The 17,082-nt window shown below is 41.0% G+C and overlaps 1 protein-coding gene across 2 annotated transcripts in view; it reads left to right on the top strand.

Annotated features, from left to right (window-relative positions):
• The first annotated feature begins 6 nt into the window (after nucleotides 1–6).
• Nucleotides 7–17,082, top strand: part of LRRC3B (leucine rich repeat containing 3B) — a 48,070-nt gene continuing 30,994 nt past the window's right edge. For both annotated transcript variants that reach the window (XM_085311752.1, XM_085311753.1), the window contains exon 1: nucleotides 7–96. The gene's annotated coding sequence lies outside the window, so the exon portion shown is untranslated. The remainder of the gene's footprint in view (nucleotides 97–17,082) is intronic.

A 17,082-nucleotide genomic window follows, 5' to 3' on the forward strand; every position in this document is an offset into this window, starting at 1 on the left:
GTTGCGCCGCTCCGGCGCGGGGCGAGCCGCCGCCGGGGCGCCGCAGTGGGGCGGCGCGGCAACTCCGCGAAGTTTTGCGGGCCGCCGCTGCCGTGGGTAAGTTGCGGGTCTCCGCCGCCGCGCGGGGCTGGTTTTTGTGGCGCCGTGGGAAAACTCGACGGCGAGGGAGGGAGGGAGGGAAGGCGCTGGCGCTGCGGAGGGGCTGCTGCCGTGTGCCGGGCCGGGGAGGGGCACCATCGGCGAGGGCCGGCGGGGATTGCCCGCTCCTGGCCCGCGGCCGCAGCCCCGGCGCGGCGCTGGGCTCCGCCGAGGCGGGGGGAAGGCGGCGGGGCGGAGGCTGCGGGCGGGGGGTCCGCCAGCCCCGCTCTGGAGCGGGCAGGGGAGTGGGAGCCGCACTCCCCGATCCCCTGCCGAAAAGGAGGATAAGGAAGAAAAATTATATATATATATATACACACACAAAAGAAAAAGAAAAAAAAAAAGGAAGCCCCCCGGCATACGTGTGTTTTGCAAGGCGCCTCTTCGCGGTGCGCACGCCGTGTGCGCGGGGCGGGCGGCCGCGGGTCGCGCCGCTCCGCATGCAGCGGCGATGAGTGAGCACGGCGGAGGCAGCGCGGGGCGCGGAGCCGGCGGGGGAAGATGAGGCGCGGCGGGGAGAGGAAGAGAGGGGGAAGACGCTGCTTGTGCTGCCGCGGGATTTTTCCACTTCGCGACCTGCCAGGACCAGTTGCTACGGAGCAGGCGGCGATGGCTGCGCCGGGGAGGAAAGGGCTGCTGCTCCTCCGCGCCGCGGCCGCAGCTCGTCCCCAAGGCGAGCAACAAATGGCAGCGGGCGGGCGCGGGCCGCCGCGGCAGGGCCGGCTGCTGCCAGGTGAGCTGCGGCCGCCCCGGCCCCGGGCTGGCCCTGCCGGGGCAGGAGGGCTGCCCGGGAAGGGCAGGTGCAGCGCGGCCTGCCCCCCGCCCGGCGCATCCTGCCTGGGTGCTGTGCGGGGTGCTGGSGCCGGGGCGGTCCGGCACGGCGTGCTGCGAGCAGGACACCACCACCACCCTAAAGCCGGTGGAGAAATTTCCCCGTGGCTTGCAGCAAACCAGTGCTGAGCTGCGGTGGGAGTGTTGCAGCTCCAAAAACAGCGGGCTGCTCGCTGGCCTCCCTTAGGCGCCCAGAAATTTATGTCCCCCCAAAATCTGGAATGCAGAGGTGCCAGAGGTAGTGTTCCTCTCCTTCTTGGCTTCTTCCTGCAAGAATGAGAAGATTGCAGAGTATTCATTGGAAAATACTAGCGATTCAGGCTGCAGTGTGTCGCTCAGTCTTTCTGAATATCTCTAGACAGCAGAAATGGTGTGATTACAAAATAAAAATGGTCAACTTGAAAAGCATGAAGTAACCAACTACTTAGAATGAAAACCAGGCAAATTACATTTAATGCTAGTGTCAACAAAGTGAGCACAGCGGCGTTTACATGTGTATGAAAATGACAAGATAATGTTTTTGAGATGATTGTAATTATTTAAAAAATAGTAACTTGAGAAGACCTTAGATATTTGAAAGGAAGGGAAAATGAGCGCCTTTRTAACCTAAAACTTTGAATAGGACAGCCTTTCCTAAATGCTGAAACATAATCCTGAACAATTTGTTGTAGTGGTAATCTGTCTAATGATTTATACATTTGATTTGCAAGGTGTGTGTCATGTGCTACTGAAAGTGGTAACTTCCTTGGTATAGAACACTGCAGTGTTTATATATTTTACATTTTGATATTATTTATAGTAATTTAATTAAAAAGGATAGACACACAGTGAGCTTGTTTTATTTAGAGGGAAAGAACAAAGTAATTAAGCTAATYTGCAAAACCTTTGCTGTGTTCAGGGTCAGTCTGCTTCTAATTTTCGAGTTCAGGCTCAGAGTACTAATCTTGCTTGGAGTTAATGGTAGCAGTGGGATTGCTAACCTGTTTCTGCAGCCCTTATTCATTCAAGTTGCCTGGGGTTTCTRTGGGATTACACCTACAAGTAGGAAATGCTCGTATGACTCAGGATAGCAGGATTGGGCCTTGTTGTCAGGGAGTACAACACAAGGTGCTGCATGAGGACTGCCCCTGTTGAAGCTAGCGAGAGGGCTTTGACTTCGGTTGGAGCAGAATTTGAGTTAAGTCCAGATCTCTTGCGTTTATTCAGCTATTGCTGATGGGTCACTGAGTCCTGACCTCATTTTCCCTGAGCTCCGCTGTAAAATTTGCCGTGACTTCTGTCTGAGTAGGATGAGGTGCTGTGAGTGATCGCAGTTTAACATTGGCTTAGGGCAAGTTGAAGCTGCTCCGTATCTTGGAAACTGGGCCTGGAGTGGATGAGAAGGAGGATCGTATTGGCATCTATCAATCATCCATGGGTTTTGCCCCACATGGGAGCCTAATTGAAAAAGAAATATCATTTGATAGGCATATATGTTTATGCCCTGGATCTAGCCTAGTAAAACCCATGAGAGTTTTGCCACAGATAAAAACCAGAACAAGACTTAAGGAAACTCTTGTGGTTTGTCTCTACAGTGTGCCTTACAGCGGTCCTTATTTCAAATCTTCTGAAAGACAGGATTTTTTTGTGCATCTGTTGAAACCGTGTTAGAACCTGAGTAACTTCAGAGCAAACATATCATGTGCCAACTCAAGAAATAATCTCCAAACAGTAGAAATGAAATTTTTAAAATTAAACTTTATTTAGAAGTCCGAACTCGGATGTTTAAATTCAGTGAAAATGTTTTGCTTTATTACAAAGTAGCTTTTTGACTCGGTTAAATAATGAGGCATTTTTAAATCTAGCTTTTATAGGTAGTTTCTGTGACTTCAGTAGGAATTCATGTATCAGTAGCGCAAGAAATACCTGGCTTACAGCCAGGATGATTTTAAATGTTTTTATGAAATGAAGGCCCTAAGAAAGCAGGAAAATGTGTAGAAATATTTATTACTGTTTCAATTAATTAGACGATCAACTAACRATGGTACTTTTTGGAGAGAGAGATTTGCAGTCACAGGCTTTACATGTAACTGCTGTCTGTATTGGCGACTACATGCATGGTCTTTGGATCAGTCTCCACCTGAGAAGGCYGATTAAATTAGTATTCTGCTGCTAGTGAAGTAGTCTTTATATTTTTTTCATCTTTTTTTTATTAAATATAAAGAAATCTTAGGAAGTTATGAAATYCAGAAACTTACAGTGCTTGAACAGAACCTTATCTTAAAATGGTAAGTATTTTGAACTGAGAATAAATTATTGGAGTTAATGGAATTTATAACATTCACCTTCGCTAGTATGACCAACTCTTTTTAAATATTAACTTATTAACTATAAATAACCTCCTGAAGGTACGGATCTATTAGAGCGCTTCAGAGCTGGCATGAATCAGAAGTTAATACATCTACAGAAACTACAGGCAGTAAGGGTATAGGAATTTCTCAGCATGTTCAGAAAGTATTTTAAAAACGGTTAAGAGTCTATAAATACATCTATGAACATGTGCCTTTTACTCTTAAATCCAACACACTCGAGGTTATGTTGCATCAAATTTAGTGGTCTTCCTGTGAATTTGAATCTCAAGCTTCTTCTTTGAATCTAGTGCTGTTCATAAGGTGGCTCGTGTGCTTCCTCCTTTTCTGGTGCAGTTTGTTAATATGGTGTACAGCAGACACATGAATACATCGCAGACAAAAAGAGCAGTATGATGTGCTGTCASCTTTACTTGCTGTTTTGTCTGACCTCATGATCTAGATAAACAGTTGTCTAATCCACTGCTGTGGAGATCTCATTATTTGACAGTAATTTAGATGTATGCTCTTACTTCTTGAAGATTTCCATGTGCAATTGGTGTCTGTACTTAGAGTCGATGGCTTGTGTTGTTTACTCCTATAGATGAAGCTGCATTTATAGCCTGAACTGGCAWGCTTTACATAGAGATTTCATTTGGACTTCAAAGCGTGAACACAATACTTAACTGCTGCTGAACAGAAAAAGTAACTTTCATTGTTCTCCCTTGATTTTTAAATGCTCCATTTCTGCCTTCGTCAAGCAGAATTTTTAAATCAGCTGCTTTGCTCTCTGACTTCAACACTGGACATGGGAGAAGTCTTTACTGAAAGGATCAGCACARCTCCTGAGTCCTGTGTTCCCTCAGCAAGGGAAAGTCAGTGGTAGCTCAGTTAAAATGCATTTTCCATCTCTGGCGGGTGCAGACTTACAGGGATGAAAGGAAGAAATGCGAACAGAGCAAGAAGGCCAAATGCAATAGAAACAGAGGAAAAGTGAGAGACAAGGGAAAGGTGCAGGCTGGACTGGACTGTGGCCTTGTTCTTCTCCGGGGAYGAAGTCACTGGTTGGGGCCAGCCTGGCCCGCTGGCTCCGTTCCCTGCTGTGCCTCGCGGRGTGGCTTTGGAAAGGAGGAGAAGATGTTTTGGCTGAGCAAATTTAGTTGATTTCAGTGGGAGTTAGAAACCTTGTTGGGCACATGGACTTTACTTTTTGTATGTCTCAGCTTGTTACAGATAAAAAGATAACTGGTGGTGGTAAAAGGCCTCTTCAGAGATACTTTCAGCTGGATAATTGGAATTTTTACTTAACCAGAGATGAAAATTAATGCTACAGATCTTGATATGCTTGATTAAGGTTTACCTCTGCTTTCCAGAGACAGTTCAACCGGTTAATGTGTGTTTAAATTACATTTCTGTCCTGCTTTCTTAAGTTTTATAAAGGTGTTAACTTGTGCTTTGAAAAGAAGAAAGTTGATCTCTACCAGCTAAGTAGATAAATACATAAATAATAAATAGATAAATACAGATACGATAACAGGAGAAAGTGAGAGGAAAGGTGATAGAGATGAGCAACAGCAGATACATGGGATGTTACGTGGGCTTGGAAGCAGGAAAGTAAATGGAGGCTATATAATTATTTAGGGACTAATAAAGGAAGAGACTGGTTATAAAGTAACAGTAAAAAGAGAAGCAAACAGAGTAAACAAATTGAGAAAGGAAAACAACACATAATGAAAATAGATGGACGGGAAGGGATGGGAGGGAATGGACCTTTTTAATTTTTCCATAGAGTTCTCATTTGGAAAATATTGTCTGTGTATTGTAGTACTTACATAACAGCCTGCATTTTGCTCAAATCGTGGAAGTCTGGCAGACTTTTCTTCTGTTGAGGGGTTGCCTCGTAGTCTGTGTTTTTAAATGTAACGTGTCTTAGTGACGGGCGGTCTTAAGAGAGGTACTTTGTGGATGTTGTTAGTTTTTAATAGTGTTATCATTTTCTTCAGCTTTTCTTTCAAAGTTGCAGTGAAAGTTGTCCTCCCCCTTCCCTCCAGACATATAATACCATTGATTTCAAAGGGAATATTTAAGCTGCAAAAGGACATGACCCACTTTTGGTAAACTGTGAAAAATTAACTAGAGATATTTTGCATGTAATGATCACGGGCATTCAGGGTATTCAGCATCTCATAAGAGTGCTTGAAGGACTCAGTACTTAGTACGCTTGTATTGAGAGTTAAAGGGACATGTGAAAACGTGTCATGGTTGTTTCCCTTGTTTAGATTAAAAATGTGCTTCTTGGATAAAGTTTTCTTCCCTGTATTCTGTATATAAAGTATTGTTACAGTACTTACAAAGTATATATTTTTATGTGCATGTAAATAATGTTCAGCAAAAGGGTGGAGCATTTGGATGTTCAAGTGAGTCGGTGCTGATTGCTATTATAGAGACACTGTAGTTAAGAATAAACAAAAACACTGGGCATACAATATTCAGTTCATAAAAGTTGTCTTCCTACCTCAAGAATCATACACTTATCCCATGCATACCCTGGGATTTTCTTAGGTGAGTATTTCTTCCTATTGAGAGGAGAACTGGAACAAAAATTTTGTATGAAGTTGGTTGCTAGATCATGCAGATCACAAAATAAGTTTAACATGCCAGGATTTTAATTTTTGACTTCCTTACCTATTTCCTTCATGTTGGATAATGAAAATTGGTGCAATCTATTTACACTTCTATTTAAATTATTCTTTTAATTCTTCATGTGGCAGTATTTGTGTATTGTATTTAATATGTTGTTACCTTAAAAAAAAAAACCTTTTCGTGCACTTCTAAAAACAGATTCTGTAATAGGCTTTTTAGTCTGAAGTTTTATCATGAGATGGTGGTGTTCTCTTTTCTTCCTTGTGGACAAAAGTTGTATTTGCCAAGGAAAAAAAAGGTCTTGAATTAGTAAGTGCAAATTCAAGAGTTGCAGAAAAGAGGGAAAATGCTCAAATGCCGCTGACAGTTTGTACGGTTCCTGGAATCGGGAGATGCGGGAGGCCAGTCTCTATAGCAAGTGTGGCTGGAGTTTAGGGTTTTTCTTCTAGATATGCTGCAGATGACCTGATCTTTAAAATGTATCATTTCATCCATATTATCCCAAGTCGTTTATTGTTATTAATGTGTCTGAAGAGAGAGTGATCCTTAGTTCTTTTTTCTGTCAATGAAGGTAGCAGAAGTACAACTGCCATTGCAACGTTCAAATAGTCTGACAGAGTTTCTAAACATCCTTTCTGCCCTTGTTTTCAACTTTGTTGACTCCGAGTCATTGAGAAGAGAATTGGTGACTTTTGAATAGTCTATTTTTAGCAAAATTTGTAATAGAATAGGATGTTATTGTTCATGAATATGTGTTGGTCCCTATCTGAATGAGCACTTAAAGCTAAGACCTGTATCAGAGGTAAAATGCTTTTAAGTACTCRTTTTCAAATTTTGCTGTTGGCTAAGTGTCTGGTCTTGCTCATTAGATGAAAACATAGATCGTTCTTTATTCTCTTGCTACTGGAATATCTTTCTTTTTCTTTAAGGTAAGAAATTTCAAACTGTAATTCAAGGGAAATTGTCTCTATTACATTATAAAATAGGAAAATAATGGAAAATTGTTGTTTTCTAGAATCTTCAAGCTTAGAATGAAGCAACTACGAAAACATCAGATTACAGCATCTCTCAGCACTTCAGCTGTCAGTTCTTACATACTGCAAATAGATAAAGCATACCAGCTGAAATATATTAAGAACATCATTTTAAGGCTTTGCCTTAAAAGCAGCACATGGATGAAAATCAGCAATAGGCAAGCCATTTCCTTTTTCCTGCTCGAATAGGCAATCCTTTGTTGCCAGTATGTTGAGGCTGCAAAGTGAGATCTAGAGAAGACCAGATTTCTCATCCCATGCTTCTTTTTAAGCAGACTGTTTGACTGGTTAGTCCTTTATTTTAAGGAATTGTGTTTATCATTCTTTGTTTCCAAAATCTTTCAAGATTTTTGCCCTTTGACAGAAGACGAACTACACATTGTATACATAGTCTGCTCTTCATTTTCATCAATTACATGGTGTGCTTGTTGGCAGCTCTATGCACGAATACTTATTTTGCTAGAGTAGGAGATGGCAGGGTTTMGACATGTAAGAAACCTAAATCTCTGGCTCAGGAAAGTCTCCTGATGGATACAAATGATATTTCAATAACTTTTGATCCAAAAACTTTTCTTGCAAATCRGTATGACTGTTCTTGCCAGTCGTGGCAGGTGCTCTATCTGTACAAATACTGTCTAATTTGGACCATTCAAGCTTAAYGTTTTTCACTATCTGCCACATTTTCAACAAAGTTTCTCAGTTCTTTAAACAAGTGTGAGGCAGCAGCGTGGAACAAAATGGACAGAGGCCAAGCACTTCCTTAATTATAGCAGTTTCTTTTTAACATGCTGAACAACAACAGAGAACTGTGCAATGTCAGTAGTATTGCAACTTCCTTGGTTGTGAGCCAAAAAAAAATTTTTTTGCATGAATCTGTTAAAGATTGAATCCATGCTGCTGTATCGTCTAATATCGCCTCAACCCTTCTCATTGTCATACTGTGYGAACAGCTATGAACACATCAGATGCATGCAGCTCTTTTAATCTGTTTTGTTCAGCAGTAGTTGGCATAACCTCTTCCTTGGTTGTCTGAGAATGGCTTTTTTTCACAAGCCAACAATTGGAATATTTGCTTCTATACTTTGCCATTGATTTTAGTTCCTCAGTGCCTATTTATTTGCAAAAAGCTGTTGTGCTTGATATCTCTCTATGGAATCAGACTGCCAACCAGATCTAATAAAGATTTTTGTGTTAATTCCAGTATGAATTTGTGTAAAGACACCTTTTGAAATTGAGCTTTCTGTACGGTGGTATCACTGCACCACAAGCATACTGCTGCAGAAGTCTAGTCTTCCCAAGCTGAGAGAAAATCTCTCTGTTCAGTGTCATCTTAGTATTGTCRTTGTGACATGCACAACTTACCAGGCAGTGCTCTGATGATAAGTAACTTGCTTTAAAAAGCTTATGGATGTTTGATTTTGCTGGTGGGATCATTAGAAAAACATGAAGTGAATGAGGACTCTCTAGGTTGCMCTAGTCTTTATTTTTTCTCTTGCTGTAGAGTTGCAGATGGGTAAGTGGTGACTTTCCGTGCTCCAGAAGCAGCCTTGCTGACAGGAATTACTGTGTCTTGGTTGGTTGTTGTTTTAATGAAGCCATTTCGATCATGTGTGCTAACACTGCTAGTTTTCAATTCTGGTTCTGAAAGCTGTGGACTGCAGCCTTTAATCCTGAATTGCAGAGTAGCACTTTCCACACCCTCTATACATCGGTAATTAACTTCATTAGTGTAAGGTAATGGGAAACTAGGGGCCAATTCTGAGACCACATGTATTCTTTCATTTACTTTGCTACCCTAAGCAGCCTTCTCAATTGCAGGGAAATAGTTACAGTGGTAAGATGTAGTGTACAGCGTACCTGCCTGCGGGGTGAGGGCTGCTCRTCCTTGCTCAAAACTTTTGCTTCTGATGTGATCTGAACAAGTCAGCCGCGTGCGTTCTCACTTCAGCACCCATAATTTCCTTGTTTTTAAGAGTATTATTAATAATGGGAAGCACTAACATTCTAACATTATTCATCTTCTAGCATTATTTAAGGAAAGTGGTTAAAAACACTGTTGAATTTAATAAGTACCTGTTTTATAACAGAAGTTGCGTCTTTGCTAATGTAGAAATGATGGGTGTATGCAAGAGCTAACAAAAAGGGCTTCGAAAGCATGCAATCTCAGCCCTTCAGTTCTTGTTTCTGCATTTTGGTGCATTCAGTTGCAGATGAAGGGGACTGACAGGGTAACTTCTCAGTAATTTCAGTCTTTCTCTGTCAGCTGCAGTATTTCATTTCTTAAAATCAGCTRTCAGGGAAGTGCACCTCACTATTGCCATCTAGAAGAAAAGGTTGCTTGTTTTTAATTACTGATTCTAAGCTTGTGTTCAGTTGATGTCAGTAAACGTAGGCTGACTGCTGAGGTAGAAAGTTCACGATAGTGAAAATTGGAGACTAGTCAGAGGTGGACGTCTTACTAACATTGATGGAGACCTCAGGCTTACTGTTTTCAGTCATATGCGTTATGTTCTTGGAGTTACTTACTGATGATGTTGGATAAAAGGGATGCTTCTGGAAACAGTTCTATTTTGGGCTGAAAAATTAGCCATAAACTTTGTTCCTTCTCCAGTATTARATTAGAAGTTTTTATATGACAACTTAATAATTGTACCTAAGCTGCCTTTGAAAATATTTTGTTCTTGGATTTTATTAGTTTTGAATATATTACTTTTCAAAAGAGTTTTTATAGTTCTTGCTAAATAAAGAATGAACCTGGAAAAAGGAAATTAAAAGTGAGTGCTCTGTGTCTTCGCTTCCAAAATAAAATCAATATAAAAATGTTTAATTGTATTATCTTTTCATCATCTTCACACCAGAATGAAAAAAAAAAGATCTGATGAAACCTTTTGAAACCTGTTTCGTGTGCCCCAGMCTTTCTTTTTCAAATTAGAGAAGAACCCTATATACCTCTGATGTGATAAGGAGAATATTGCTATTCAGCAATTGTGATAATGAGAAAAGAAAATGCTGTGTTGAAAGTCAGATACCCTGCTGCCATAGAGTAGCAGTGGTGCTGGAGTCTCGCTTTCAGCGTTGTACAAGGAAAYGGCCTTTGGCACGCACGTTCACAGCAAAGCTCCTCGCCCCAAAGGCAGGACAGACCTGCATCTGTGTCAGGCCATTGATYTGGAGAGCAACTTTTAGCTTCGGGGTTCTTCCTGACATTGTAAAGTTCATGCTGGATCCTTACGCTGTGTTGCAGTTCTTACTGATGAAAACCTTTGCTTTTTAATTAGGGGGTTGAGCACCAGTGGAGTGTGTTTGTCCAACCCCTCATAAAACCAAACAAAACCCCCAAGCTCTGTCCACAGTAACTCACTGGAGGGAAGCGATTGGTGTTCCTCAATTCGGGCTTTTAGCCGTCAGGTTTGGAGGTGATAGGAGAGGGAAGTGCTGTCTGTAAAGAGCTGTTAGGGACACAGCAGATCATACCAGATCAAACGCCTGGGTAAGACGGCCCTGCTAAAGCGATGAAGGGCGTAAAGGGATGGCTTAGCCTAACCACACTGCTGAAACGCGGGGTTTGCCTGCGGAGGGAGGGAGGAGGCAAAGGTCAGGAAATGTTGGAATGCTTTCTCTAAGGGCTGTAACCCCTGGTAGGTGTAAAGGTAAAACATCCTGCTAACACTAACGTATTTCTGTGCTAAGCCTGCAATTTCTTTCTTGCCAGCCCTATAGGAGAGGTTTTCCCACTCCCACAGCAACCTGGCATTCTGGGTGTGCACAGGATTTGGGAATTTGCTAGGACTGAGACATGGGTACTGGTACAAAGGCCAGGTTGTGGAGGCCCTAATCCCAAGGAAGCTTCTCAGACAGGAGCTTTGTCTCTTGGCATCTGCATGAAGGACTCGCACCTATGAGTAGCGAGTGATGCCCTCCCTGAGAAGTGATCATCTAAAAAATTTGTTGGAATCAGGGGTGAAGCTTTTCTGCAAAAAAAAAAAAAAAAAAAAAAAAAGCTGAGTTTCCTTGTAGGAGGGATGGCTGGTTCAGGGTATAGCAGGAATGATGATCAATTTTCTGTGCCTCCTGTTGCCAAATTTAGCTGTGTGTCTTGCACTCTAAAATATTGTCGTTTGAATATCTGACATGAACATTGGCAGGGTGAATCGAAGATGTCCTCCTTTTTCACCTTCTTGAGAAAAAGTGCTCAGCTCTTTTCCCCTTAATGAAGTTTGGGGGAATGTGGGTAGATGAACTTTGAATTTTCTGATGCACTAGTCCCATGTGCCAATTGTGCAATGTGGGTCTAAAATCTTTAACTTGCCAGGAATTTCCTTTTTTCCCAAGAACTTGGGAATTTTTGTTCTAGTTTTTCTCTGAACCAAAGCTGTGTTTAAAGAACAAAGTCCATTATAGATGTTGCTGAATGTTGGCACAATAAAGAAAAGTAGTTTTAGAAGATTGCGAGACAGCCTAAAAGGTCTGAAATGAGAAGTGTGTTTCTTTCTTTCCTCTAGGGAAAGTAATCGTTCTGAATCAGAAGGTAGGGTATTCTCAAGTGAGAATTTAGAAAAGTCTTCAAAAGGCTTAAACAAGTGCAGCACTTCTGCATTTCCCAATAAGGGTGGAGAAATGTTTTATTATAACATAGCAGTGCAGTGAGGTAGCCAAAAGTAAACTTTGTGTAATTTTCCTCGCAAATATTTGGATACTAATGAGAATGTTTAGAGTCGCTAACCTTTTTACTGTTTTCTTTTTGTCTTGCTATCCCTCTTCCCTTTTCAGTGCTCCCTCGTCTTTTTGAAAGTTATGTTTTCCCTCTCTTTAAGGTGTCAGAGGATCTGTCAGGCACAAAAGTGCATCAGTATAATGCCTTGTGTGGGGTAAGAGTTGCATGGAGCAGAGTAGCAGAAGACTCTCAGTGCAGGTGCCTGGAATGAGTCCTCCGTTTTCCCCTCCAGAGCTGATGGATGAGTCAGTCTGTTTAGGGACGGATCTGGATTCATATGGGAAAAGGAGCCACAGGAATGTGTGTAAGTTCAAATCTGAGAACAACACCTAGGGCTCGTTAAAGGTGTGCCCATTACTGATTAGGTTGCTGTTTGCTCTGGAAATGCCAATATTTTGTTGTTTTTATTATTTTTTGAGGTAAAATTGTATTTCTGAGCTCACTGAGGTTGCTTCAGTTAAAGTGGGTGGAAGCCATAGTGGATTTAAGTCTGTAGTGTGCACGCTGTTTCATTTTGTGATAGACTCTTGCAAAATCGTAAAGAAAGTATCTTCAGAAGGAGTATTATTCATACTAATTTGGACACAGCATATGTCCAAATGGGAAGTGAGGTATTGTTCCTTACTTGTGATATAAAAGTACTTGAAATAACTATTTACAGGAGTTCAGTATTGAATCTGTTGAATTTGTATCTACCTTTATCATCTGACAGGCTACTAAAACAAGATTCTGCTTAAAGTGATAAAAACGACAGTCATACAATACATCTCATTCCTGCAGAACACTGCTATGTAGATATTTCGGTGAGATTGGTATCTTGCTTCACTTGTTCAAGGACAGTCCTTTTGCAAGGATTAGCAGAATTTGCAATAGTGTCTATAAAATCCTACCTCCCCCCACCTCCTTCCCGCAAGTATTGTGAAATTTCAGTTGAAACCATACTATTCTGTTGGAGAAACCGCAGTTGTGTCTTATTTTTCGCTTGTTCCTTCTTTTTCAAACCCCAGCAGTTGCACTCTGCTTGCGATTCACTCAGTCGGCCATGGCAAGAGGTGGTTCTTTGCTTTTCCTGTAATGTTTTTATGTAGAATTGCTTTTGTGCTCTGTCAGCRTTTGACCCTTCACAATTGGTAGTGAACAGAAGAAATCATATATGCAGTGATACAAACTCTACCCTCAACTGCATTTTGTGAGACCCTGTGGCATTATGCAATTGGCTTGGAGAGACTTAAAAAATCCMATGGGATCCACTCCACTGAAAGTCGTTCTGTAAATGTTAGGGTTATTGGTTTTGCCCTGGTACATTTGATTTTAAAACCGTACCAGGACTGCAGTTGATGATACTGTTTGATAGTATTGAAACAGAGGAACAAGTATGGAGTATGAGGTGTGGTAAGCTGTTGGTAGTTTGTTGGCAAAACTGCCGTAGCTAATCACAGCAGCAGACAAAGCGAGCCAGCACAGGACAGAGGAATGTAACGGGAAGCTACTTRTATCTCTGCAGTCTCCATGCAGTTGGGTTAAGCTCTGGATCTGGCCAGTCTTGTTTTAGATTACTGCTATGCTGTTTGTGATTGGCAGAAAAATGATATACGTAGAGATGTGTGCTTCTGTGTAGAAGGGTCCATATGACCCTTTAATGTTGTATTTAATGCACAACAATAGGAAATAYTGACCAGCCTATACACATATATCTTACCGACCACTATAGCCATGCTTTTTAAACAGTTAACATCTTTGACTCTTCCTGATGTCGCTGGAGCATGGAAGGTGCTATACTTCATGCRGCTGGTAGACAAACAACTGAAGAGCTTGAATAGCTGTCTAATTCTTCTTATAAAAAATGTATTGCAATAAWAGATCTGAGAGGTACATTGAAAGAACACAGCCTGGAGCCACATTTACTTTTCTTCCTGGTTTTCCATGTATTGTGATCCTACTGAGACAACAAYGGAAATGGTGAAAAGTGAGGAAGTGAAGCACGGGATATAATGAGATCTCTCCAGTGCTATCATCAGACGTTGTTACCTACTTTTATTTTTTGGAAAATGTTCAGAAATAGGACTCCTTTGTGCCTTTTTTTACCCCCCCCCCCCAAAATTAGTGGTCTGTTGTATGTGAATTTTTGCCAGTGCTTAATGTGGAATGGGAATAGGAGGTATAGAAATTACATGTGAATTATTTATGTGCCCAATTTGCTATTGTGAATGGAGGAGAAAGGATGTTAAAAGCTGTTAATTACTATGAATTTTATTGTTACTAACGATAGCTCTAGCYGCAAGCCATGCAGGCTCCAGAGGGTAACTTAATGCCATGCACTAAGAGTACTTTGGGGAGGAGAGAGAGAATATCTGCCAGAAAAGCTTGCTTCTGAGCACTGATGTTACATCTAGATATTTTRGCATGTTAACAGATAAGAGTGGTGCCCAAAGGTGAAGTTTCATTTATGTTCCTTCTGATATGTCCAGAGCAGAACAAAGAATAGTACCAAAGCTATGATGCAATCTTTACGTTTTTAATTGTTGCCTATATTGAAAGGGTTTCCTAGCAAGAATAGAAACATTTGCAAAAACAACTTCTGTTTATGCTAATCTTTTGCAATCAGCATGTAGTCGGAAATAATCACAATGAATGCATCCACTGCTCCAAACACTCACAACTTGCATTTATTTCAGGCTTTTTGCCTCAGAATTCTGAAAACATAATCCTTCATTGTGTTCTGCTTCATCTACTTTGCATGAATTTGTCCAACAGTACCTTTTGTAAGCTTCATTAACAATAGTCATGCTATAATAAATTACATAATTCAAGAGAAGTTTTTAATTAAATAAGTTAACAAAGTCAAAGCATAATAAATTCAATTAGGTAACATTTTCTTGTAATAAATTTGCACATATGAGGTGTGTAATTAAATAGTTCTAGGTAAAATCTATAATCTGGATTTTTTCGGAGTATTTCAGGCTTTATAGCTTTACTAGTTTAATCTTTAAAAGACTTTTTTTTTTTCTTTTTAATAGATTGTATGTCAGCCATACCCTTTCTGCAAAGGATTAGGCAAACTTAACAGAAAAAAAACAATAGTTATTGACAAAGACATGACTAAGTGCTTGGCTTCATGGAGATGCATCTTCCCAGCCTTTCCTCCCTTGTATTTCTTTTAGAGTTGCTTGCCCAAGTCAAGGCTATTTTCTCAAAGCTGGCCATGGGCCTTCAGTTCAATTCATTCATAGGTGATGGGCAGAATTTGTGTGTGTTTTTGGTTGAATTGGATAACATATACACTATGAAGAGYTCATTCAGAGCAAAATCTCCATGATAGTGGTGTGTGCATTTAGTTGGGCTGCTTGCGCAAACATGTGGGAAGAAAAAGTAATAGCAGTCTCAGCCCACATGTGCAATGCCATGGAGTGACTCCACAGATATCCCACAGCAGCTGTGGGTGCCAGCCATCGTTTTCCCTTTCCTGAGCTCAGACCCAGAAACCGCAAGGTTGCTGTACAATCTTGTGCCTCCTGACCTCTCACATAGCGCAAGTGGGCTGCTTCTGTTCTCCATCCATGGGATCTGGTCCAAAAAGGCTAGCTTTGCTTTTCACCCGTGTATTTCAGAATATGCAGCTTCRTAATAGAGAATAGCGGTGTTCTGGTTTATGATGATGAGACCGACAAGAGAGGTTGATTCTAAGATTGAACAAAAATCAATGGGAAAAGAGTTTTTTAAGTTATGAAAGGGATTTTTTTTCTTAAACTAAGAGTACTGGTTTGCGTTCTTCCCTGCTCTCCCTGTGTAGTCAAAGAGAGCATTGCAAAGTGAATGTGTTGGTACATTACATCCACTGTTCTGACGTGGTGATGCATAGAGTCAGAATAACATTTTGTAATTGTCTTTTAGAAGTGCAAATGCCTGTGTTTGGAAGGATATGAGGAATAATGACCACTATAATGACTTCTGTGAAGCCTTCTTTCCTTTTGATATTTTAATTTGGAGCTGATTTAGAGATGGAAGATGATAGCAGCACCAGCAGCCTGTAGTTTGGAGTGATTTTCTGTTTTCTGGGTTTCCATCCCATTATTTTATGCACCATCAAATTCTGAGACTAGGGAATTTTGGCTTTTGGATATGCCATGAAAAACCATAGCAACAGATCATTTGATTGTGCATATGTATAATCAGGGGATGCAGGGTGAGAAAAAGATACATAATAAGGGAGATAAGGAGAAGACAGAGATCCTAGGTAAGTGTGTGACAATACTCCCTGTGGTGACATCCACAGCAGAAGCACTGTCTCCAGTCCCTGCTGATCTGCTGTCTCCCAGTCTTAGATCACTGAGTGGGTAGCTCAGGATTATGGGAAGTAGAAAACAAGGGATTGTTGCATTTTAATACTAGCTCTGCAAATAATTCTTCTGCCTTCTGTAAGATATATGTAATGTTTAATGCAGTAAGAGCTGGTGCGAACATAAGATGTCTAACTTACCTGAGRTGGCATGCAACTCCTAAAATTCACTGGGAAGGCCACAGTCCTGTAAGCAGCTGGATGTTTTACAGTTCTCTGACTGACAGAGATCTGRGGATATCCCCTGGAAGATTTTGTAAAGCATTTCATTGTATCCGGGTGTTCTACCTCCCTCTATTCTTACCYTTTTAAATAAAAAGCAGAACAGCTCTAAATCTTGATGAGGTAGGAGGGCATGAAGTTTATATACTTGTAGAAGCACATCTATTACAGAAAGTGCTCCATTTTTGTTTTAGGCACCTGCCCAAACAGTTACAAGTCCAAACTCCTGGACTTGGAGCATATTGTATAGAATCATTGCTGTCCTTCTTCCTGAAATTTTTGGAACCTTGCAACACGTGTAATAACCTGGTGGTAAAGAGGAGGAAGGACATGGAGATCCAGAAAGCAGARCCAAGGAAAAAGGAATAAGTAACTGAAATGTAAAGCAGGGAAAAGATAAGTAAGTGCACAACAAATGAGGGGAAAAAAGAAGTCAAGAGAAGACAGGAAAAAAAGTACAAGGTGTTGGATTAGAAAAGCAGCTCACTAACAGTTACTTACTAGGATGAGAACATGGTATATTAAACAAAAGACTCACACAGACTTACCCCAGAGATTCAGGAGTCTCAGATGTGAAGGACTTTGAGGTGAGTAGGAAGAATTTCTCTCTCTTAAAGCCATATAAATTAGATGGCTGAGGCAGAAAAAAAAGTTTAAATGTATCTGGAAAAGATGATATTAGAAGTTAAAGTCTTGATGACAAGAGTAGTGTCATATTATGTATTTTTGGAATTAAACTATGTGTCATAAGCCAGTTTTGTTTTAGGAGAAATATGATATCTTTTCCCATCTTGTGTGAGGTTTCCAAAAGGCTGAAAAGCAAGGAAAATGAAACGC

This window comes from Rhea americana, unplaced genomic scaffold, assembly GCF_003343005.1.
Source record: "Rhea americana isolate MKP2758 unplaced genomic scaffold, rheAme1 scaffold_35, whole genome shotgun sequence".
NCBI classification, from domain to species: domain Eukaryota; kingdom Metazoa; phylum Chordata; class Aves; order Rheiformes; family Rheidae; genus Rhea; species Rhea americana.